Consider the following 25,290-nt stretch of genomic DNA (forward strand, 5'->3'; position numbering starts at 1 on the left):
GCCAGCCGAGCCGAGGTGATGAATTCCCTGCTGAATTCGGCTTTGAATTCCCTGCTGAGTTAAGATTTCAAGACAGCATTTGCCAAATGTGGCTGGACCTACTTGCTGTCTGATATCGAAGAGTGCAGAAGAGAGCTCAAGGGCTTCCAGTTCCACAGTTAAAAAGCGTGATTTTACAGATGAATAAAGTTGACTCAAGACCAATAGCGAAATCCAATGGAGTAGCTGTTTCCCTGAGCTTGGGTTCTCTGCATCTGGTATGGATGGGTTTGGATAGCCGCAGAATCTTGCAGGCACTAATGACTGAAAAATACTTCATCTTTTTTTGTGTGTCAGCCTAGGGTGGAGTAGAGTTCATCTTAAAAGCCTTCAGGTTCAGAAAGCCTAATTCACAGATTGGGCTAATTAGCCTAACAAGAATGTCTAATACAAGTTGCATATGTCTTAGGAACTTGGAAAACTTCCCTGGATTAGGTGAGGGCCCCCTAGTAGGGCGAGAGCTGGAAACACATCACTGCTATTTGCTCCGCACCTCATGTACCAAAATGAATCTAACGCCAAGACATTTCCAATTCTTTTACACATTCACTCCTTTATGCTCACCTGGAGTGTGGACTGGAAACAAATTCTATTGGGAGCAGACAAGCGTCAACACTTGTGCTTTTCTGATTTTTCATGAGATGAGTACAGATTCATTTTATGTAGCAAATAATATTGACACGGATTACTTTCCCTAGCAAATTGAATATTAATGATGACTTTATTTCTTAATGTCTGACTTGTGATTTCCTTGTTTCAACAGCTGATGCATTTCTAAAAATGCGTGAGCCAAACACAGTACTCCAAATGATGTATTCATTGATTGTAGTTCATATTTCTGTTTGCATGTTTTTGACAATGAGCAGAGGGATTAAAATGCATTTTTTCTTCACTGTTTAAAATTGTTCAAGCAATTTCAGAATAATGAAGAAGAAAACTGCACGTATTTTATATGTATGATTTGTAATTGGTTACCTTTGTCATGAGATACTATTTCTCTTTCATGGTTTTGTGATTGTAGCTTTTCTAAGCGAGGGGAGAGAAGCCAGAAATTTCAGCATGGCCATAGGAATATTTTTTAATAGAAGACCTCACATTAGCACATGCACTGTGACATAGCAATGAAGGAAATAGTTTGCAGATTTTTTCAAAGCATGAGTGATAACTGGGCATTTGTGGAGGTCAAAAACTGATTGATCCCAGGTCAGGGGTAGAAACTGGAATATTTATTGAACACGTGACTCGCAATATAAGGGTCTTGGAGGCAGGACATGTAAATGAAGAGGACGGGTTATGCTAACTAGGAGATGGATTATGCCAACTAGAAGATCACACAATTCTCTGCTACAGTTACACAAATGGTTAATATTTTCCCTTAGCTAAGACCACATGGGGGGAGAAAACAAAAGGGTTTCTGGGTGTCTGACAACCACAAAGTCTTTCATATCTTACTGAAGGAGACAGGACAATCAAACCTAGTTGAATATTAATGGTCTTGTGATGAAGCTCCTCAGAGTAAGGAGTTTCTCCCAGCTCCTGCTGTCCATGGCCTGCTACATAATCCTATCCTGCTGATAGCTGAGTTTCTGATTCCTGTAATCTTTCTTTTTCTCTAGAATTTTATTTTTCTACAGACTTTGTTATTAAAACCTGGTGCAAACTTTTTCACATGGATCTGTTCCATAAAGGAGTTTGTTTGTGTAAACGTGTATTCCTTTACATAAAAGAGCTGGAAATATTTTTCTGACTTGATGTAAAAAATAAATTGTTTGGTGAAATGGTTTACATGTACCTTGAGGGTATCTCAGTTATACATCTTCCATACAGGTAGAAGAACAAAAATATCCGTTAGATTGGGCATAGCTGTAATTGCCCACTTAAGAAACTCCCAAAACATCTCATCATCTTTTATGCAGTTGTTATAAGTTACAAACATGTGTCGATGTGTGCTTGCGTAGATAAATAGATCAATACTGAGAAGCCCTTGACAGAGGTAAACATCAAGTGCAAATGCAGCAGCACAGTAAAGCACCAGCATAAAAAGTATAGTATGGTTTCACAGTAGGAAATGTGAATTGAATATATTCAGAAGCATCATTATGGTCCTTATTCTGGGTTCTTGGGGTTTTGCTTGTGTCAGGGAGGAAAAGTAACAGAACTTTTAATACCTCACATTTGTCAAGCTTACCTCTGAAGTGCATTGCAAAATACACACAGCATCCTAATTGCACCATAAGAAGGGAATTATTTATAAAAGGGAAAGCTGGACCCTATGGACTGCGAGCCATTCACATCCAAACTATAAACCAAATTAATCTAACAATTCCAAGGGGAGCTATATATTGTAAACAAAGTAGGGGAAGAAAAGAAGCTCAAAACCGTTTGGTAGAAAACGCGCAGCACCATGTAAAGCAAATGGTTTGCTACTGAGTAACAGTTTTATTTATGTGGCAATTAGTAACTGGCAATTAGACATAAAGTTTAATATTTATATTTTGCTAGAGTCTGAGTATAAATTTATGTCTCAATGTGTTTCACTGTTATCTACCAGCTCATTCAGAAACAAAGTCAAACTCACTCTTCTAAAATAAGATAAAACTGGTCTCAAGTTTTTGCTGGAATCAAAATAAATAGATAGCCCTGAATTCAAAGAGGTGAGGTCTCTTTTTGCTTTTACTTTGGTAAAAAATATTTTCCACCAAATTCTTTCTACTGGGAGAAGACTTTACTTAGGTACCTCAGTTTATAGTGGTGTAGTTTTACCTGCTTCTGAGGAGTTGTGCCTGATTGACACCAGTCAGAGAAGACAATTAAGAGGCCTGTTTCATTTTACTTCCTTTTTACTTTCAGTAACAAACTGGGAGGAAGGAAGGATCATTTATCCCAGATAAACTTCCCTGCTCTCAATATAAGTGCACAGCTGTCATTTATATCTGTAACCCAACAACTCTGACACATCCCCAAGCCAGTAAGGTAGGAGGCATCTATTTCTCATCAGTAGGAGGGCAGTGGTGGCAGGCAGCAGACTTTTGCCAGCTTCTGCTCATCTGGTCTCCTGTGAATGGCAGAAAGCTCCTCTAGCTGAGGACAGAGGAACTAGGGCAGAAGGCACTTGGGTAAAATGCTCTAAGGGAGGGAGAAGCAGCCTTTGAGCTTTCATCTCCCACAGACTAAGCCTTGCAGAGATATATATCACTCCAGGAACTGGAGTCTGACCAACTGTCTAGTCTTGGTGAAAATTACTTGTTGTTGAGTGTGAGTTTTAAATATTTTCTTTTGTTTCTATCATAATTTAAATACAAAACATCTCTACCAACATGTTGTATCAGGACCATACTCTAGGTCTCATTTTCTGCCAGTGGTTCATAGAATCACAGACAGGCTAAGGCCAGAAGGGAATTGTGGAAGTTATATGGCCTAACCCCTGCTAAAGCACATGTTGATCCTCAGACAGGGTCCAATGGCCACAGAAACAAGAATCATCTTGCCGCCTCCAGCTCCACAACTAACTGCTGACATGCATTACCAGTGACCTCCTCTCTCCATGCTGGCAGGGGTGAGGAGAACAACACCTTCACAAACCCCATGCCCCTGACTGTCATCCCGAGAGCTCTGTCATCACCTTTGATACAGGTTGCCCAGCAGTGTTCACATGTAAGACTATCAGGGGGTACTAGTCGGATAGTCAGACAGATCCAGGTTCACAGCAAGCAGCAAACTTCTGCAGACAATAGGTCAAGTTGGTGGCGTGGTGCCTCTGTTCCTTGCAGTAGGGAGTCACCTACTACCATCATTGCTTCCTTGTGGTGGTCTTGTGTAGTTCAAGGTGTGTTGGCCCAGATACTTCATTTGAAAGCACGACCAGTTTCCTCAGCCTTGAGGGCAATGCATCCATGTTACATCCTCTGCCCTGGCAGGGGCAGCTGCTCCAACACCTGCTGGGCAATATGTTCTGTGGCACATCAACACTGTGCCCAAGAACATTTAGGCTTGTTTGAACTCAGAGAAGGATCCCTTCTTTGTGCTATTCTGCCCAAACTTTTGACCTTGGAAGCTGTACTGTGAGCCTGACTCTTAAGGCTTCTCCATAGCACCGGCTAAAAGGGTGCTTGACCTTCCCTTGTTGTGGAGTGCCTGCAACACAGGCTCCCAGCACCTTCAGTCAAGTGCAGCTGGTCAAGGTTTGAGGCTCTGTTCCCCATATCTGCTGGCCCAGACAGATAGCTCTCTCATTAGGTGGGCATTCCTATTTGTTTAGGGATTTTAAATCTCATTAAAGGTAAAAGTTCTTCAAATTACAGTACTGTTAGACATGAAATCTCTGTGTTACTGATTAGTCTCCTTCCTGAAACTCTCAGAAGACTAATTACTATTCACTGCTCTCTGTATGTTCTTCCATGTGTTCACCCCAGATGGCCAATTGATCTAATTTGATGTCCGAGGCAGCCATAGTTTTTCGTGGCCTGGCAGATATTAATGTTTCACAGTAGCATGATTACAGATCTCTCCTTCCTGGGTTGCATTTCAGCTCCAGGGGAAGGCAAACAGATACTGCTCCCCAGCCCAAGGCAAAGACTGATCTGTGCAACCACTGACAGCAGGCATTTTGTCTGCAGGAAGGGAAGCTACTGCTTTTCATTGATGTTACTCTTTCTCATTTTGAGAAGAAAGACTTTGGATCTTCTAATAAACATTTAGATTTAAAAACCTGTTACTTGTGATTGAAGTCTTGCTTTTGATTATACAAGTTTTACATCAGCTCTTAAGTTATTGAGGGTTATTTATGATGAATCCCAGCTGAGGGCTAATGACATTAAAGAATTCTGGTGCTTGATTTTTCTAAAGACTACTCACATGAGGTAAAATATTTAAATAAATCTTTACAGATGTTGCTTAACAAAAAGAGAGCCAGTTGTCTGTTTGTAGAAACATAAATTATAACTAATTTTGTGTATTACCCACTGCGTCAAATCCTTTGCTTCTTTTGCTGCAAAGAACTTTTCTTCCAGAAACCAAATTTCCCCCAAAATGCTGCTACAGGTAATGTTCATATCTTTTATCTTTAATCACTTCTTTAAGCATGGCAACTGCATTGGACAGAACCCAAATATCCTTTGAAACAGATTAAAGTTTAATTGTAGAGAAAGAATAGAATTAATAAATACCCAGCTGTATTTCTTGATCTCTTTTTCAGTTTGTGAGTTAGCAGAAGATAAAAAAAGGCAATCACTCTTTAAGCATATAATTAATTTAAATATTGGAATAACTTAGCATTCATGAATGCATCTCTGTTTTATCTTCTCATTTTACATCTTTGTTTATCTTACCATAAATTGTACAAAGTCTGTTGATTTCATCTATGTCCAGGCCTGTAGCTGAAAAGGAAAGAAAATAATATTAGTTTTGCCATTAGTAAAACAAATACACTGAAATTGATATGCTGGTTTTGCTTTTGTGGGCACAGGCATTTTGATTTTTAAGGAAGATATCCGTGGCTAATGATATCCAGCCTATTTGATTTACACTGATGATGATGCCTTCATTAGTCAGAACAAATGACAAATCTCCCCTTGCCGCAGCAGACTGTTGTGCTTTCTCAACCAGCCATTGTAATTTTCAGGCTGACAATCAGTTAGAAAGAATCTATTATGGATGATCAAAGCTCATTTGAGTTAGTCTTTCCCTCTAAAATGACAAGTGGAACTGGTCTGAATATGGAGAAAGCTATTTGTGCTGTAATCTGTGGGTTTTGGTGATGCCCACTTGGCATTCTGCATGCTGACACCTCATTCTTCTGTGCAGTGGTGAACTTTACCTCTTTATCCTCTTTGTTAAGACAAGCTAGAGAGCCAGGGGAAAGCCTGTCCTACAAACACAGGGTGGGTGATGGGAAGGTTTGCCAGGTCCCCTCCCTGGGCAGGTGTGGTCCTGTGACCCCTGATGTGGTATTTGTCCATGCCAGCAATAAACCCCACAAATCCTAAGCATGGTTTGGGAATTACTGCGACTAAGCACCATTCTCAATTAGCAGTTTGAATGTGCCAAGGCAGGGTTCATGATACACTTTTATTCAGAGACACAGCTTCTGTGGTTTTGCTCTGATTGGTCTGGTGGGGTACACTGGAAACAAACCCTTCAGTTGTCTGCACATGAGTCTGCCCTGGACCTGAAACTATTTGAGATTAATTGATGCCAGTCAGTACCAATGAATTGTTCTGGGATTTTCTAATTTTTCACTGAGACTTTTCAGATGCAGGCTGCAAATATAGCACAATAGTATTTTCCAAATTCATATTGTTTCTGAATCATGTGATTAAGGATCACAGCAACTCTGTCAAGCCAGGAATTAGAGTAGGTACTGCAGTAGGAAAGTGGAGACTCCACAGCCACTCCATGAAATAAAGATGCTGCTACATAGGTCTGACCAGGGGGTTTAACTACCTTGAAGCTCCCCACAAGTAGTCTCCATGAAGGTGGCCAACCTATCTCATCCTGGAGTAAGGTGAGAAATTTTGTTACCTTCAGTTGAGTCTTTTAAAGACACAAATCTAGAAACTTCTCTTCAGGATGAAACTCATATGTGCACAGACATACATATGTATGAGCATACATATAGAGTGTATATATACATACATACATAAATATATACACACATATACACACATATGTGTGTCTTTCCCTTAGAAAAAAGACATCCTCTTGGTGACCTGTTGGCTAGGTCACACAATTCAAATGAAAAGACAAGTTCAAGTCCTTGCCCTGAACCAGAGTGTCTGTAGGCTAATGATTTTACATTCCCACAAATTAACAGTTTTTCTTCCAGTGCAAGAACTAGACCATGTCATTCAGGAAGCCATGGAGGCTTCTGTGCACAGCATGCATGCATCAGAGTAAACACTGCTCTCCTCTCAGTGCTTCAATATCATCCTTGTTAGTTCTGCCTCCTTACATGGAAAGATATAATACTGTTTCCTTTTACTACACAGTTACATTTTATACCTTACAGTACCTCACAACATCCTTATAGAAGGATATAAAGACATTGCTTTTTCATAAACCAAATTTAATTCCTTTTTGTTTGCAAGATAACACTGCATATCCTTTTCTAATACCAGTGCAATTCCTGGACAAAAACGTAATTTGAAATTTTTTGCTAGCAGACTGGATGCTATATATAATTTTTTACCATGGCAGGATCTTTTGAGCTGTTTTGTGGTATAAACTTTTAATCGTATTTTCCTCTGTGTGGAATTATTTGCAAAATTACTTTTGTACTTTATACACTTCAGTTAATTTTGGTAAGAAGAGTCATAGAAAATTGTGTTTATTTCTTTATGGTAATTCCCTCGATCTCAAAACGTGTTGTTCCCCACTCCCACCCACTGTGCAAAAAATCAAACCATATAAAAAGTACTCTCACTTGCAATATCAGTTTTATGTTTTCTCAAAGTCTAATCTTTTCTGATGCCAATGGGAAAAAAGGAAAACAAAACATAGAAAAAAGTATCCAGCTTGTTGTTTTAAGGTTTTTTTTTTTCACTAAGAAAAGAAGTATTTTGTGTTTATGACTTTCCTACTTTTGGTTCAGGCATTCTGTTTTTTCTGTTTTCCAGTTCTGAAAGGAGTTTTCATACATTTAGAGTTATACTTTAGCGAGAGCCTTGATATAAAATAAAAAAGAATTTCAATGGGGATTCCACCTTGTTTTCTCTATTGCACAACTGTGTAACTTTAGGCTATTGTTAGATGAAAATTGAAATGATTGTGTTGAAATGTTCAAAATAAAGATTTGTATAGCCTTTCAACTGTAAGTAATAAGGGGAACTTTATTTACTGATCAAAGGTGGTCAGTACTTAATTTGTGGTCAAAGGTGGTCAGTACTAAAGGAAAACCAGTACATACAGGACAAAAATGAGCTAACATGCTTCTTTTTATGAAAACATTGCTTTTATTGTATTACCTAAAGAAAAGGAGCAGAGTCAGTCATCATCCACAAATTTGTAAGGGGGTGGTGGTTCTCCAAAAGCAAATAAAACCCTGTGAAGGCTGTTCATTGGAAACCCATTGCTATCTCTTTGAAAAGAATTAATATTTAGTGATATTCAACTAATGATTTTACAGTAAAGCAAATCTGGGGAATTTGCAGCCCTTTTTTGTTCACATTCATGGGAGAATATTTCTAGTAAGTGTTTCCAAAAAGAATTAACTTGGAAAACTTACAGACGAAATCAAGTAAGATTTTCTTCTATGGTTCCTCAGAGATTGCTCACTGATGTGAGCAATCTGCTATAAATCTAAGGATTTACTGAGGATTTTACTAGTTTTGTGTTTAATTTCTATTGCAACATTACATGTTTTCTCTCTGTGTTTGGGTTCTCTCTATATACTGATAAAACCAAAATGTCTTTTGTGGCCAAAACTTGGCAGGGAAGTCTGTGCTGTCTCAGTCTCTTTTTATGGTATTTGTTTCTTAGATATGCATTGTCTTTGACCAACTCAGACCCGCATGCACAGTTTAAGGGACTTGGGTCATTAGAAAATCCGCGACAGGAAGGCATACTTCAGTGTTTCTAATTTCTTATAAATATTCTTGTGCCAACCTGGGGATCACTGAGTTTCTTAATACGTACTGTTGAATCTCCTAAAATATGAGTAATGTTACCACTGATACTGTAGGCTGCACCCCATTTGTTTGTGGAATACTGTATCCCAGAAAAAACACATTTGAGTTCTATGCATACTTATAGACTATTGAAGGAGTATGGTATCTGCCATTATTATCTACCATTAAGTGTTATTGTAGCACTTAAGCTGATGGAGGATTTGAATACCTTTATGCAAAATACCTGTCATTTTGCAACTTCAGAGCACAACTACTGATCTCAGCAAAGTTACATTCTAGGCAAAAGGCATTAATATAAATTATGTTATCTGATATTACTAGCACTCACACTGTAATTTTGTCCAAGTCACTAAGTTCTCATCATTCTGAGAAATTCATCATGGCTAGGCTTTTCTGATTTGAGGCCGGATTAGACCAGTTATGGTGGTCAATATGGCCAAGGCTGAGATGTTGTTTCAGGGAGTCCTTGTATCTTCTCTTCAGGGCTCCTTTCATGCAGCAGCCAGTGGCAAGTTCACCATAGAGCAGGATCTTAGGGAGGCGGTGGTCCTTCATCCTTGAGACGTGCCCTGCCCAGTGCAACTGTGTTCTCAGCAACATGGCCTCAATGCTTGTGACTGCTGCTTGTTCTAGAACAGATGTATTGGTCACATAATCTGAACAGTGGACGTTTAGGATTGTATTCTGAGAAATTACTTCCCCATAATCCACATTGGTCCTTTGAATGTATGGTTTTCAAAATCTTTTGTTTGAAAGGTAAATAAAAGAAGCTGAAATTTCATCCTTTTTATTAAAGATCTCATTGTTTAGGATTATGCAGGTAAAGGAGAGCTGAAGGCCTGGACTGAGATTGCAGCACTTCACAAAAGAGGTGAAGAGCAAAGTATTTTACCTGTTTTTCTAAAGCCTGTGAAGGTGCCATTGTGTGTTTTAAACACCTGCTTGAGGTCTGAATTGAGGTCTGAATATTGTTTTAGCACCAAAATCCTGTCTAAAAATTCTGGTTTATAGGAGGCTGCAAAAACTGAATTGTAACTTAATTTTTTGTTCTCTTTGACATTGTGCTAAGAGAGTTTTGTTAATAGTAAATTGTTTTCTTATTTTTATTAACTTTCTCAACAGGAACTAGTGATAAATGTAGCAGGTCATTTTATCCCTTTTTGTAGAGGGTGGGAAGAATTCAGAGCTTCTTGTTCAGTATACCGTGCACTGTCAAGTACTTTGTACTCCCACATTCTTTTTAAAGACAAAGCAACAAAACACATATTTTGGTAGGCATGTTTCTATTTCTTACATTAATATAAACCTAGAGCAACTGTAATAACTAGACTTACCAGAAAGGTTTCTAGTGGAAAAAAGTCCATCCATAATGTTGGTTTGGTCTGATTTTTGTCAACATGTTTGTGGAAAACATTCCAGTGAGTTTGAAGTATTTTCTGTTATTTCATTATTCTGATTCTACTACTATGAGATACTGATGTTTGTATATTTCAACTTTAATGTAACTTTTTCAACTTTGTTCCTGTGGAAACAATAGCAAATGCTAAATTGGTACATGCTGGACTTTTCCATGTGACTCAATTTCTGTCAAAGCTTGCTGTGGTGCTTCTGCCCTTGTCTGTAAAACAGCTTTACATTCCCTCCTTTCACTCAACACTGCTTTGATCACAGTTGTTAAAACAACAATTATGACTTGATGCAATTTTTTAAGTAACTTGGGTACCTGGTCTCATTGCTACATCTAATGCTCTTAGGAGTATCTTTGGAGAACCATGGATTTGCCTTCCTGCAATTCAAGGGTGTTACTAAGGCTAAGGAAACATACTTGGAGTTATATTTAAATCAATTATCTTGGGCAGACATAGAAGATGAGTTTGTTAAACAGGGTCTGTAGATATCCTGGAGCACAGCCCTGTGTTTAAAGGAAAAATTTTCCAGCAAAGATCATCAGCTTAGGCATGCAGTGTATAACTCGGGAAGGCATATTGGCCTGGCCAGTGGATGTGCTCAGGCAAGATTCTGGTCTGGTTTATGTGAGCTAATTTGGAATAGGTGTGTAGGATTAAAAAAAAAAAAAAAATAGGTTTGTCTCCACCTAATTGTTATATAAGCAATTTTTGCTTAGCATATGAGTTTAAACAGGTAAAATATCTCATCTCTGTTGAGATGAGTGAAATTAGGTGAAATACAAAACCCTGTGAATTACAGACGTAATATAAGTCATTTCCTTTACCTTGTTAACTACGAAGGTTGTAAACGTAAACCACATTCTTGTTACAGACACGAACACAGGTTTTAAATCCTCAGAATTCTGTTTCTTTTTGCCCAACCATAGCAACGATTTGTCTAGTCAGAGATACACATTTTGTGAGCGATTTATTTTCTGTACAAATATATTTGCAGAAAAGCATTCTGTATTGCAGAAAAATATTTGTTGTTTTTATTTTTTTTAATATTCAAAAGCATTAATTACTTCTAAATTGAAATAATTTCCATGAAAATGGACTTTTTAGTATTTAGCATTTCTTATGGAAAATCATAGTAATATTTTTCTGCTCTGTTTTCTCAAATTATACTGTTTTAAACCCCAAAACTGTTCGAGAGAGGATTGGGTGAATTGCTGAATTTTGTTAGTCAGGCTGCTATAGCTTGACTTGGCCAGATGAGCTATAAACAAAGTTTTTACAAGTAAAATCCTTTTATATGTGACTTTCTTGTCTTCAGTTCTTTTTATTTCTTCCTTCCTCTCTAAATTCCTCTCTGCAAGCCAGAAACCTTGGGACAAATGAATTTGTATTTAGTTGATCTGAGTTCTTCCACAAGCTAGCCATATACTATAGTCACAGACATACAGATGTTGAAAATGAGGGAGGGGAAAAGAGAGATTAAGCACTACCACAGTGTAGGTTTGGGATTATTTTTCATGGAGATAATGAAGTGTGATGATTCCTGATGAAATGCCTCCAGGTAGTAAAGGCACCTCCCTGTTTTCTATAGATGCTACTGAGATGAGCTCAGTGACAACTACTGCCAGAAATTCAGGTGAAAGTACAAACACACGGGTTGATTGTTCCCCCTGGCAAACTTACATTGCATTACCTAATTACCCACTTTCTTTATGTTCTACTAGGACTATGTAAACCTACAACATTTAAAAAACAAATAAAAACTCAACAAATTTTAAGTACCGACAATAATTATATGATAATTGCTCGTACATTATCTTGCAAAAAAAAAAATAGTGGTTTTACTTTCCCTTAACTCACTTGATTGTTGCCTTGTGGAAACATGTACAAACCTCAGTTATCAGTCATCTATCCTGAAGCTATATATTCTGAAAGAGCAAAACATAAAGATGGTCATTGCTTTAAAATTGTTACAGTTTAAGTGGAGATCAGCAACAGCTGACAGATTTTATGACAGGCAACCCTACTTTAATACAACATGATATTTAGGAGAATAAACAAAATTATCTAAGTTATTCAGCATTTTGATAGCGTTGTTGTAAGCTCAGTCTGTCATTTTTTAATTTTTTTTTTTATCTGAGGTTAAGCAGTTAATTCTTACACCTTGGTGATCTTTGATTGTAATAATCAGTTTAAAGACTAATGTGGCTTTCATCAATAAGGACATGGGACAGTTTAAAAGTGTTTTATATCATCCAGACTAAGCAGAAGAAAAGAACAAGAGAATGCAAATTCTGGGTTAACACCATGTGTTAGAAGAAAAAAATAATACACTTCATGAAGGTAGAAATCAGTTTATATGGAAAGCAAAGAGAAAATAAAGTATTATTTTATACGTAAGTAAGAGAAAATACTGAATGACCTGTCAGGGTAGATTTTCAAAGTTTTCACAGCTTCGGGCACTCAAAACTTCATTCAAAACTGCAGTGCCAAGATATATGCTTTTGATATGTCATCTAGCAAGTTTTCTGTTCCATGTTTACCAGTTGCTATTAGTTCCATAGTTGAAATATTGCTATGAACTATGAAATATTTATCTGAAAATTTTAAATTTAGCACAGTGCTGACTGATTCTATTTACAGTATTGGATCATAATACTGTACAGCCAGAGACCATTGCTAGTTTCTATAAGATGAATTGTTTGTCCTTGGTTGTTTATGGAGTCTGATGCAAATTATAGGGTGCTAAAATTATGCTAAAGCCAAAAACAAAAGAAAAATTTGTATTGTATGGTGTATAGATATGTTTCTACCAGACAGAGAACCATCTCTAAAAACCTCAAGCAGACACACTGATAGACCAAAACTTTTATCAGTTATGGTAAGAAGCAAAGTAAGTAGATAGAGATGACATATTTTTTAGTCATCAGGGTACTGCTGATGTCCTCCAATGTGAAAAATGAATTAAAACATCTGTCCATACCTCCACGTACAGACAAAAGGCAATAATTTTTTTTTATATATATGGTCAAGTGAGCCGAACTTGTCAGTCCACAGCTTTGTTTATGAGTTGTTTCCTAGATGCTTTGCAATATCATAAGTCTATGGAGTTATTTCAGGAATCGATTTAGTCTCTTGTTCTTCCAGATTGTTTACTGAAGCATAAAATGAGATAGAAATTAGAGGTGCAGAATTGCTTCCCAAAACCCAAACACTGAACTTCTGCAAACACCTTGAGGGAGAGTTTTCTAAACAGTGGAATTTCATCAGCTCTGCTGAAAATTTAATTTATCTGGTAGAAAAAATCCTAAAAAATAATGGGCCAAATTTTCCAATAAAATGTGGTTCTTTAGGAGTGGAGCAATATAGGTTAAATGTTAGAAACGTAATCTTTCCAGGGTAGTTATTAAGAATGAGACATATGATTTGCACAGAGCAGAAGCAGACATCCCTGAAAATTAAAAAACTTTACTTCATTTTCATTTGTATCTGGGGCAGATTGATTAATTAGTCTGTGTACTAATGTACAGAGACGGATCAGTTAATGAAATTGATAATGTTTATATAGTTGATGAAAAGAACCCCACATCTATAAATGGAAATAAAGCATTCTATCTGGGTTTAATTTCTAGGTGTATTATTATATGATCAGAAAGTCTTAGCTAGAATATAGCAGACTCTTTAACTTATGAAGGAATTTGCTTTTCCAGAGACATCAGTAGAAAGATGCTCAGTCTGAAACACTTGAAAGAAGAATAACAAAATTAAGAAAGTAGATTAATTTAGATTCTCAAGAGCATCTCATGTTCTTTTACACACTGTCCTGGAAAAACGTACACATGTGGAAGCTTACACTTGCCAGCTGAGTTTGCTAGCAAAAATTCATCAAAATTAATACCTGCATAATTTGGAACAGAGACCTAAAGAGCAAACTTTCTGGATCAAATATATACATAAATGTACATTGTTTGATCAAATTCTTATTTTTGAACAATAACAGGTAGCAATATGGGAGCTAAAATACATTTTGAGGAAGATAATGGCTTTTTGTGCACCCCAATAATAAGTTTTTATGCAGTTCTTTAGTAGACTTTTAAAATTTCCATTTAAAACACACACATAGAAGTTGTCATTACAAAAATGTTTCAGTTCCAGATACAGAGTTAGAGATAACAGATTTGCTTATTCAGAGAAACATTTAGTATTATCTATTCCTTTTAATGTTTTATATTGAATGAGAGCCTTATCTGGCATAATTTTAATCAAGAGTCAGTGGACAGCAAATTAGAACTCTGTCTAAGCTTGGATTCTGGATGTGCTGCATAAACAGAGAACACTTTGCAAAGTGAACACATGATGTACATAACTTCACGATCTGCAACTACAGCAAAATGTGTGACTGGATCGATATATTCTATCTTGCTTATCTTTATGTTTATGTTTATCTTCTGCCTGTGAAAATAAGAATATTTTGGGGCACCTGTGGTGATGCGTTCTCCTTCTTCTTATGACAGTTCTAGTGGTAGTTTTAAGACATAGTTTTAAAAATACTTTAAAGCTAGGATGTAGTGCAAGCAGACTGGGTTCAGCTTGGCAAAGCAAGGTGTTAGAACTGCAGCCAGATCTTATGATATTTATTAGCTTAATTAGCAAGATATGGTCCCTTTCCTTGTGGGATTTGGACAGATGCTTCTATTTCTCTGCTGGCCGCACCAGAACAAGTTTGGGTTGTGCTGTGTGGTTTGGGTTAGGGTTTGGGTTAACAAAGCATCTCAGGTGTGATTTTCTCACAATTACAACCTTTATCTCAAGACTTCCATCCTTTTGGGCTGCATCAAGATCAAGTCTAGGAACAGAATATTCTGGTTTTGGTCCCGAACAAAATCTTAACTTTCTGACAGAAAGTTTATCTTGACATGTTAATTGCAGTTGGATTTGAGCTTCCAGCACTTCTCCAACATAAATGTAAGAACTCTTCATGCTATGCATGGTGGTTTGAAACTTAAAAATTATATTCTTGGGAGTTTCAAACCACCACACTGTGTCACTGACATAGTCATTACTCTAAGTAACAAATGGTTTTAAAAGCACTTTTACCCTTTCAGTTTTCCACATCCACATTAGATTCAAGAAGTCATGTGTAGAAGCAAGTGTGAAATCCATGTAGCTTTTGAGGCATTTCCAATGAAGGGAAAATCTGATATATGTTTCCCCTATCTTTCTTTTTCCTTCTGTTAAAATGCAACATTCAAATCTGCCTTTTCCTTACTGGAAAGGTACCTCAATACACACACACTCTAGCCTCATTGTTCCTGTGACTGATGAAAGGTTGTCCCTAACAATGGCCATTGAATGAGGTATGACAAGAATGCTGACTCCTTTCTCTCCATGGTCAAGTTCCTTTGGTAGGCTTTTTGTCATGGAATAAATGACAAGAAACTTTCCATTCACTGAAAAACTATGATAAAACTGTGTACCCACAGCTTTTTTTTTTTCACTTTTCAATCCATTTCTTTCTCTTAAATTTGCCACTCGCCCACTCTATGATATCTAGGAAATCTCCTCTTCCCTCTTTCACTCTTCCAGCTTTCTACATGGATACTAGGATATCTCTTCATATTCTGAGATCTACTGTCAGAAAATTTTACACTGACTGATGTCTTTATACTTACTTATAACCAAATTTCTCTGAACATACAAATCTTCTACAGAAATACAAGTAAGAAAATATACTGAAACAAGTCACTAATTTGGCTAGTTAGCCATAGAATTTAAAGAATCTCATAAAACTGTCCAGGCAAAGCTAATTTGATTTGAGTGGCACTGTCCCAGAAATGTAATTGTCCGATTTACAACTCCCGTGAAAGAAAAGCTCAAATTAAACCCTTTTCCCTTTGCATTGTCACTGAATATAGAAATACTTTTATGAGGATAATAGAGGGTGTGCATTAAATTGTTGCAGGAATGAAAGTTGTACCTTGTTTAAACTACCTTCATTAAAACTTTTAAAATAAAGGAAAAGTTTGAGGTTTGGGGGTTTTTTGTATCACAGTTTTTCTGTATCAAGTTCATGTTGTGATACATTGGAAAACAATTTTGGAGCTGCTGTCTTTTGACATGATTAAAACATTCTCCTGTAACTTTTAAATTAACATTTGTCAACATCACAAAATCAATATACATTTAAACACATCTAGTGTTACACAGCCACTAGGGCCCCCTGGTTAAAATGACATCAGTAGTAGAGTTCAGGTTTGATAGATTTCTTTTCTATACTGTATGAGACTCCAGGTAGTAAAATTTTCTTTCACATCCATAAGTTCTAGAAGTTGTCGGAGTTTTCTCAAAAGTTTAAGTGAGGAGTGTGTATCAGTGCTTTATAGAACAGGGTCATGTCTCTATGAGCTAGTGAAATGCATTTGAGTGACAACTGATTTTTTGATAGAGAACAGAAAGATACACAACTCCTGGCAATACCATATAACCACACTTCAAATCAGAAACTGCAGCAGACTAATTTGAAACGTGTATTTTTATCTTGCAGAAAATAGCCTTTAAGTCTATATCAGGCATTTATAAATGTATTGAAATTGGGTCAGTGTTAAACTGTAGATCACAGCAGCTGAACAGCTTTGACATTGACAGGTAGCAGAGAGAAAAAGAACAGGATGAGTTGATGATAAAGTGCACCTTGTAACTTCAGTGGGTAGCATAGCAACTGGAGAAATGTTGGATAAAAATCCCCTTGTGGACCTCACAGAACTGGAAATATATTTAGTCTACAACACAGCTTTTATGCCCAGCTTGCAGAATTTTTCAATTTGGTGTTGCTCCAGGTTAAAAAACATACCAGCTGAAAAATGTGAATTGGAATTATTTGCCATCAGTTCTTAATGTAATGACTGATTTCCCACTCTGTATGCAGCAAGCTGCAGGCAACGGGTTTGAAGTGAATCCAGGTGGAAGTAAGCCAGACACGTTAAATTTAAGACCTCTATTTCACAACTCCCTGCAGAAATTGAGCAAATAATGTAGCTGAAGTGCTTTCTACACACTGTGTAACACAACTCTTTTGGCATTCTGATTAATTCCTTGCCCTTTTCTGCTGTACACGCTGTTAAGAAGTACACTAAGAGGAGGAAGGAATTGTAATAGGATCTATCAAACATTAAATGTAAAATGTTCTTGTATTAGTTTTAAATTTAGATATAAACAGCAGGAAAAGACAGAAGTTCATACAATGATGTGGTAAGTACTCAGGCTTTTCAACTTAGTTGTTATTTCCACACTTATTGTCTGATTAGTGCCAACAGCAATGAAAATGTATAGCAGTGTTCTAGTGCCCAGAGTTTAGGTACTCTCTCCTCTATTTAACTTCAAGTCGAGTCTTAATACATACACTTCCTTCCTAAATCAACTTTCTGAGTATCGTACAGTGCTAAGGCTCTGGCTTTTATAAAACCTAAATAATGCGATGATTTTCATCCAATTTTTTAGCCTCTTATAATGCACTTTACTGCAGTGAAGGCTTCCAATGAGAAATGCAATGCCAGATTGGCATGTTGAATTTTCTGCACGCCAATAGAAATCTCATTCTTGCCAGATGGAACTAATGCATTAAATAGATAGTTTTGTTTCACATGGAAACATTTTAATGATCTTTTCTGTGCTATCTGCTTTCTATTTAGATTTTAATAAAAATGGCCAAGAGTTTAGAAGATCTTGCTAACGAATGCTAACATTATCATTTGGAAGCTAAGATAAATACAATAGAAAAGAATACAAGCCCAAGTGGAGAGAACTAAGCATATACTGATTCCTTAAGAAGATGTATGAGTGGAGTTCAGGAATATGTAAATACAAAAGGCTTTGGACCAAGTTCAAAATATGAAATAGAAATGGGGCATTACCAAAATGTTGGCATATGAAAACTACAGACTTTGAAATTAGTTGTATCAGTTTGTTCTAGCTGAGTACCCAGCCCTTTGTGTGTTTGACAGCTGTCTGTTACAAACAGGAGTGCGTTTGAAAAGGTAGAAAGACAGACTTGGATTCCTGGCATCTGAAACAGAGGAGGATCCAGCATATCTGCCCAGTGTGAGCACACAAGCAGAGGCACCACTGTGATTGTAGTAACTCATTTTATCTTCTTGTTCACTTTGGATTTCACCTTGTTACTCCCTGTTACAGGATTACACAATACAATGACAATTTTTCTTCTTTAACTAACCCTTCTCATATAAAAAAGTACTGTTCTTTAAATAATTACATATGTAGAAAAAAGCTGCACTTTTTTAGTAGATGTTTTAATGGTTTTCTTCACCATGTGCACACCTGCTTTTGTGCTCTGTGATTGAAGTAAAATATTTAGCAGAAGCAAATATTCTAGCAATTAAAAGACTACAATTTAAATTAATATGTGAAATACAAATGTATGAAAGTGAAAAGTAGAAAGAATTCTACTTGATCTGACACTTTTGTCCAATGGATATTATGTCTATCTGCATGCAATCAACAGAGAAGTAGTATGAAGAAATACAAACTTATGCACTGAATATGTTCAAGAAAATTAAGACTACTCAGATACTGCCTCGATACAAAAGGACTACTTTCCATACCTGGTTTTTCATTGCAAATGGCTTGTCAAATTTCTGCTGCATTAATGTCAGCTCCATTTAATAACCAGAAAGGTAATGCAGAGCATACAGAAGAAACACTGATTTTTTTCTCTGTAATCCTTCGTTTAGTGCATTTGACTCACAGGAAGGTTACTTTGCTTTCCTCAGCAGCGTCAGAAGCTGGTGATTGTATAATCTGGTCAGTGAGCTGTGAATAAGTAAGAAAGAGAGTAGTATGATGGACATCTATAGAAACCTGGTCATTGGGGCAGAGATACTTATATATGCTGGTGCTTTTATTTATTTTTTGCTTGTTTTGTGTTTTTTTGTTGTTGTTGTTTCCTTGTTTGTTTTTGTTGTTGCTGTCATTGTTGTTTGTTGTTTTTTGTTTTTCTTTTTGTGTGTGTGAGAGATTTGGGGTTGATTTTTTTGTTTACTTCTTTTTTGATTTTTATGGGTTTTTTTTGGTTTTTATAGGGGGTTTTGTTTGTTTGTTTTAACAGACCACATTGGTTAGCAGTAAAAAGGGCTCTTTTAGATTAGCTCTTTAAAAATAAATTATTGTTGAGACATGTCACTGTGTAAAAATCCTTTACTTCCTTTCTTTAGTTTCCTTACCATAACTCTTTCCCTCTTATTCATGTTTAAATATCTAGGTGGTTTTTTTGAGTTGCTAAAATAATTTATTATTTTTATTACTATCTTTGTCCTTATTCAAAGATACTTTCCATTTACACTATATAAATTCAAACTACCGATTTATCTGTCTTTTATTTTCATTGGTTTTTTGCCAGTTTGTACGGTTCCTGTCCATCTCGAAGGGGTGCCTGCTGATGAGTTAAATAATATAGGCTTAGAAACCAGCATTCCTTACTCCACAGTTACTTGTCTGGAAAGCAACAGAAGCAGTGCCGCAGGTGTAAGCTGGCACCCTGCCCACTTCAGTCCTGATAGCTTCATAAATCTTGACCCTGCCATAGCCCCACAATTACATTTCATGACACAAAGCCAAGCAGTGTTATTCACCCAGTGCCCTAATTTACATTTCCCAAGACAAAAGAACATACAGATAGTGTTTCAGAGCTCTCTTTGCTTTTACATTTGTCTAAGGGTTAGTTTCAGGTCACGTACAAAAAACCTGGCAAAGGGGATGGTGGTGATTAAACTTTAAAACAAATTAAAACTATATAAAGATTAAGGAAAATGTAAGACTTAAGCTCTCATTGTTCTTGCTCCAGCTGAAACTATAGATCAGTGTATTTTCTATATCAGAAACGAGCAGCTGTTATTTCTTTTGTGGAACAGAAAATAACTATCGTATTCTTTTGGCTGTGTTTGATGAGAAAAACCTACCCTGCATATATGTACTTTGAGTTTTGTGCTAAGAACACCTTAAATAAAGGAAGATGGAACTTGAAATCCCATGAGAAAAGTATGCTACTTCCTTGTGCCCCCAGGCATTGTAACAGGAGGGGGATTCACATCACCTACCTTTAGATATCTGCACTGCATATACGGGCTTCTGGACTGCAGCTCTGTCCATCTTCATAAACAAGAAGAAAAAATAAGCACAGTGAGGCCATGACTTACATCTGCCATAGTTGTCTATTTAGGATGAGATGAGTTGTGCCCAAGAGTGTTTATTCCTCTAACACCTTCACTAGAGGAAGTCTAGGGAATTACTACAGATTGAGACACCTACATTGGAGATGTCTAATGACGGGTGATCTGAGTATCACCCTGGTCTGTGTAGGTCAAATGTGATAGAGTTTCCAGTAAGGAGGTTCAGTGCTGTAAAAAAGATCACATAAATATTAAAAACACGGTGTTTTCCTGAACTCAGTAGAGTTTATGGTTATTATTGTCTTACTGTATGTTAGAACTAACATTTCATATGTTTGTTTTACAACAGCTTCTGGGGCCCTACATATGAGATGAGATGCGATTCCCTCTGCTGAGCCTCCATAAAGATGCAATGAACAAATCTGGTCTCTGGCCAGCTTGCCATCTGGTCTACATAGAAGACTGGGAGGAAAAAGCAACAAGGAAATGACAGTTAAAAACAGCAGCTAATGGCTTGGATACACCAAGGGGATTGATGTTATCCAGCTTCTATTAGAGAAAGGGCAATTGTAGAAATTGTTTGAGAGATTATAAGGTAGTTCTGTGAGTTTTACTAGGAATTTCTGCCAAGCATAAAGAGGATCCTAGGTGTGAGCCAGAAGATTCTTGTTTGAAAATTCACCTGATAAGTGATCAAGGAAATAATCATTAACTGGAATATGGGCTTCAATCTCTTGAAACTGAATGACAGATAATAGTTAAACAGGGAAAAAAAGTCTGTGAACAACTTCAAGAAGTCACTTGCGTCATGATAGAGGAGGGAAAGGCTATGCTGCAAGGTGAAGCACTGTTTGTCTCAATCAGCAAGACAGGGAAATATTCTTTGAAAGTAGCAGTATTTCACACACACTGAAGCACTGAGGTTCCTTTATTCAATTAAAAAAAAAAAGAAAGTTGCAAATATGAAGGCATTAGATGATCCCTCAGACAAAAATTTTAGTTCTGTGAAGGGCAGGTGTTGTGCAATAGAACTTAGGCATATTCTGTATCCTTCATATTTGAAAACTGGAGCAAGCCAAGTTAAAGATGATGCTTTTGTGGTATAAATACCATTATCCACAGTAAATGAATAAGAAAGAAGCAAAAATACCTCAGGAAGAAGATGTAACCATTTTGACCTTAATTTGGCAGTTATCCACAGGAGGTCAGAGAGACATGCTGAGAGCTGAGTTTGTAAAAGAGTTAGGTCTGGAATAACAGGATAGATTTGTGACTCTGCAGCTCAGAGATGAATGTTCAAAGAATAAGGTGGGTATAGGAATCAGAGACATAGGAGAGTAGAGCTTTGGGGAACCCCAAGGTGAAATGAGGATAGGGGATTAGAAGAGTCCTTGAAATTCCAAAACTGAAGGAATGGAAGAAGAACTCAAGGCAAAAGGACATGTCCACAGCTTGTTAATGCTTCTCTCTGCAGGGGAAAAAGTTGGAAAAAAATGTAAAATTAACAAATCAGACACATTTTTAAATAACCCACACCACAAGATTTCTCATTGTTGTCTCAGTACACAGATAAAAACAAGCTTTCAGGTCCTGAAAATCTACAAAAGTGAAAAGTATGTTTAAACATTTTCTCAAGAGTGAGAAGAAGGACATGTTAGCAAAAGGAGTGCTTGTAACTGTCTGCAGTATGGGGGATAGTGTTTGATGATTCTTAAACCAGGTCTTTTCAGGCTCTATATGCCATATTGAGATGTGGGAGATAGAGTTATTGTTTAGTCCTATGATCAGTTCAGGCAATAAAAGGGAAAAATTGGGTTTTTTATAGAAATTACCACAGTTTTTTAATTCTACAACTCTTGTCCATCTATTTGATAAAGATTGGTTTTGAAATGCATCCTGTCTCTGACTGCAGGTAATATGGACAGGAGAAGGGACCTCCAGGATTAAAATCAGATAAATGTCTATTTCAGTGAGTATCCTCAAGTATTTGGAGTGCAGAGGATACCATGAGAAACAAATTAAGTCATTACATTCATTGTTAGCAGAATTAGGCATCACAGATGTTTCTGTAATACACAGATTTCTTCATTCTCAAAGAAGCTTTTCAGCTGTCCTTGAAATTTTAAGACTAAAATATTCTATTAAAAGAATAGGTGAAAATAAATGAAATATATCATTATTTTTGCAATGGACAAATTGTTGATTTGTCAAACCATAGAGAAAGGAATGCAAAGTTATAATTATCTTTCCAATTTAAGAATGTGTTTAAAGAAGCAATTAGAAAACTACAAGCCGCCACACTCTCTCAGTGCCTTCCTGAAGCTTCCTTTACAGACCCATTTTGCTCAGGGTTTTTTTGTTTATTTTTTTTCTTTAATCTTCCTGTGCTTTATCATAGGGATCATTTGCAGTTGAAAAAGAACATTTAAGGAGATTTAGCTTAACAGTACTCTTGAAATGTGAGGACACATTAGGCTTGTCCAAATTCCCTGCATCTTGGATGTGCCAGATTTTTACAGCTGCATTCTTCTTTATCAGCCTATCAAAACCCTTCAGTGCTATCTTTCAGCAAAACTGTGAATTACTTGTCCTTTGGATTTGGATGTTTTTACAAATGTCAATGTAGCTGCAGTGTGCAATGAAGCCAATTGTTTAGCTGCCCCCTCCATCATGTGAAATAATAGTGCATCTTCTGTGTGGACACTATTGATACAGAAGTGAATGAGCCATGAAATCAAGGTGTGAATCACTGTAGGACTCTCTGTCTCTCTTCCCCCTTCCCATTTTACAATTTTTCTTGGATTCAGATCCTTGGTAAAAACATAATGCTTGCCCAATCTCACAACTTGTTTCTCAGTATTTTATTACCCTCTAGTTATTGAGAGATTCAGTTTATGTCTATTTTAGCCATTATGGAAGGCAACCTTGACTCAAATTGAAGTCTGATAAATCATACTTCTAAACTCATGTTACGTATACTCTCATGCTCCGTTGTTTTAAATTGTTTAACAAAAGAAATAAGAGAGTTTTGTAACTCATAATTCTATTTTGTAACCATTGCCTTTGAAGAAACCCACGAAAACAGGAAAAAAAATTGGTTCTCTTTTTCTCTAAGAAGTATAATATCTTGTTTTCTTTTAGTGATAGATGAGTTTCGGATTTCCATCACTAGACTGTGTCTTATGGGAGGCAAGAAAGAGATGGGCCTACAATGAGTCAAAAGAGCATTTGAAAACAAAGAAGAAAGAAGAGCATAGAGATGAGAATCTCCAGAGTAAAGCTGGATATAACATTTCTGGTAAATTTTTTCTCCCTCTTCTACAACCTTAGTGCAAATGTAGATATCATTTTTCAAAATATCATGTATTTCCTGCTATTGGCACATAAAAATCTCTTACATTCTTCTTACTAAACTAGCAATTTCTATCATTTTTATGGATTCTAGTCACTTGTTAATAGTAGAAAATTCGACCAGGTTTTCATTTGCTTAGTTTTGGGGTGGTTCAGTGTATTTGTAGAGCTCCACTGCAGTATAAAAAACACTAAAAAGTATTCTTCAAGCTGGAAAAAACCCTGACTCTAAAAATGTACCACCATAGTGCTTCCAGTAATCCTGAGTCAGCAATAATACCGGGTCTATCTGCCAACTTCTGCAGTGTGGCTTGCCACAAGATAGGTGATGAATACGTACACCTGCCTCAAGGCAGGGTAATATGCTCAGGCATAGGATTCATTGTTAATGTTTACTTTTGTCATGAAGCAGCTTGTAGTGTTCTGCTATTTCTTCTCTCTTAATAAATTCTTTTTAGTCAGCAGTGCTGCCGCAAGCCACATACCGGGGGGCAGCAAGAGGAGCAGTACCATCTTCTTTTGAAACCCCCCGCTGCTGTTTTCATTGTATTGATAATAATTTAGTCTTTCTGGGTACCTGTTGAAATAAGGGAGTGTTGATCTTGAACTGAACTTTCAGAAAATGGTTGGCAAAATATATGCCAGAAGCAACAGGATCCATAACTCTGATTAAAGAGGTCAGTGTCTTACCCCTTAGCTTAGCACATACATCATTTTTAGGACAGTTGTGCCAAGCCAAAGGAGTACAGTTTCTAGTTGGCTCACTTTTTGTTGCTGTGCTCTCCTGCTGCTCGGATTATTGAAAAGCTCCTTTCTGACCTTATTGAATAAATTAGGTAGGTTTTTATTTATTTCTTTTTCTTTTGTTCTATCCATAGCTGTGAACTCTGCGAAATCTCTTAACAAACACCCCTCATGTTGCTGTTGTGTTCAAGTTAAGATAGAAGTAGTGGTTTGGCCATTTGCTGTTCTTGGGGATGGAGTGTCATAAAAGATTTTGTACAAGCCCCCAGAATCACTGTCACCCAAAAAGAAGACTTGCTGTATCCCAAATTACCTACCTTGCCTTCTTAAAAACCCTTCCTCTCTTCTCGGTAGGGATTTCACTGGCAGATACATATTAAAAAAATAACCTTGCAATGTGCTTTGGTAGGCATTTCTTTTGGTGCCAGTCAGTTGTCCTAAGAGAGCTCCACATCCCTGTGTTGGTGTGTCAGAGTCACTTGGAGACTTGGATTGGAGACCTGACACGAATTTAAACAACTCTGCAAAAAATGACCTAGATCAGTTCTCTGGTCTTGTCTGCAGTGTCACTCCACAGCATTTTGCATGAATGACAAGCTTTGCCATTGAAAGCACTATTAATCAAATTAGGTGTGCAACGCTATTGCTTTTCAACACTCACTTATAGGACCATTTCCAGTTGGGACAGAACTTTATGTACCAGGATTTAGATTAATGTACACACAGTCCTTTTTTTTATGCTTAGCTAGTGGGACAACCCCCTTCTCTACTGCTAGCCCCTTTTTGCAACCAAAAGTTAAATCATGAAAAAAGAAAAGTGCCTAAGACTGTAATGAACAATAATTGGACAAATGTATGAGGGTTTTTACTGTCTTGTAGCATTTCTTTTGTACCATTGGAAAGATCCAGGAAATCATTTAATCATTATTTGCTTTGCTTTGATGA

The sequence above is a fragment of the Chiroxiphia lanceolata genome, chromosome Z (genome assembly GCF_009829145.1).
Source record: "Chiroxiphia lanceolata isolate bChiLan1 chromosome Z, bChiLan1.pri, whole genome shotgun sequence".
Classification (NCBI taxonomy): domain Eukaryota; kingdom Metazoa; phylum Chordata; class Aves; order Passeriformes; family Pipridae; genus Chiroxiphia; species Chiroxiphia lanceolata.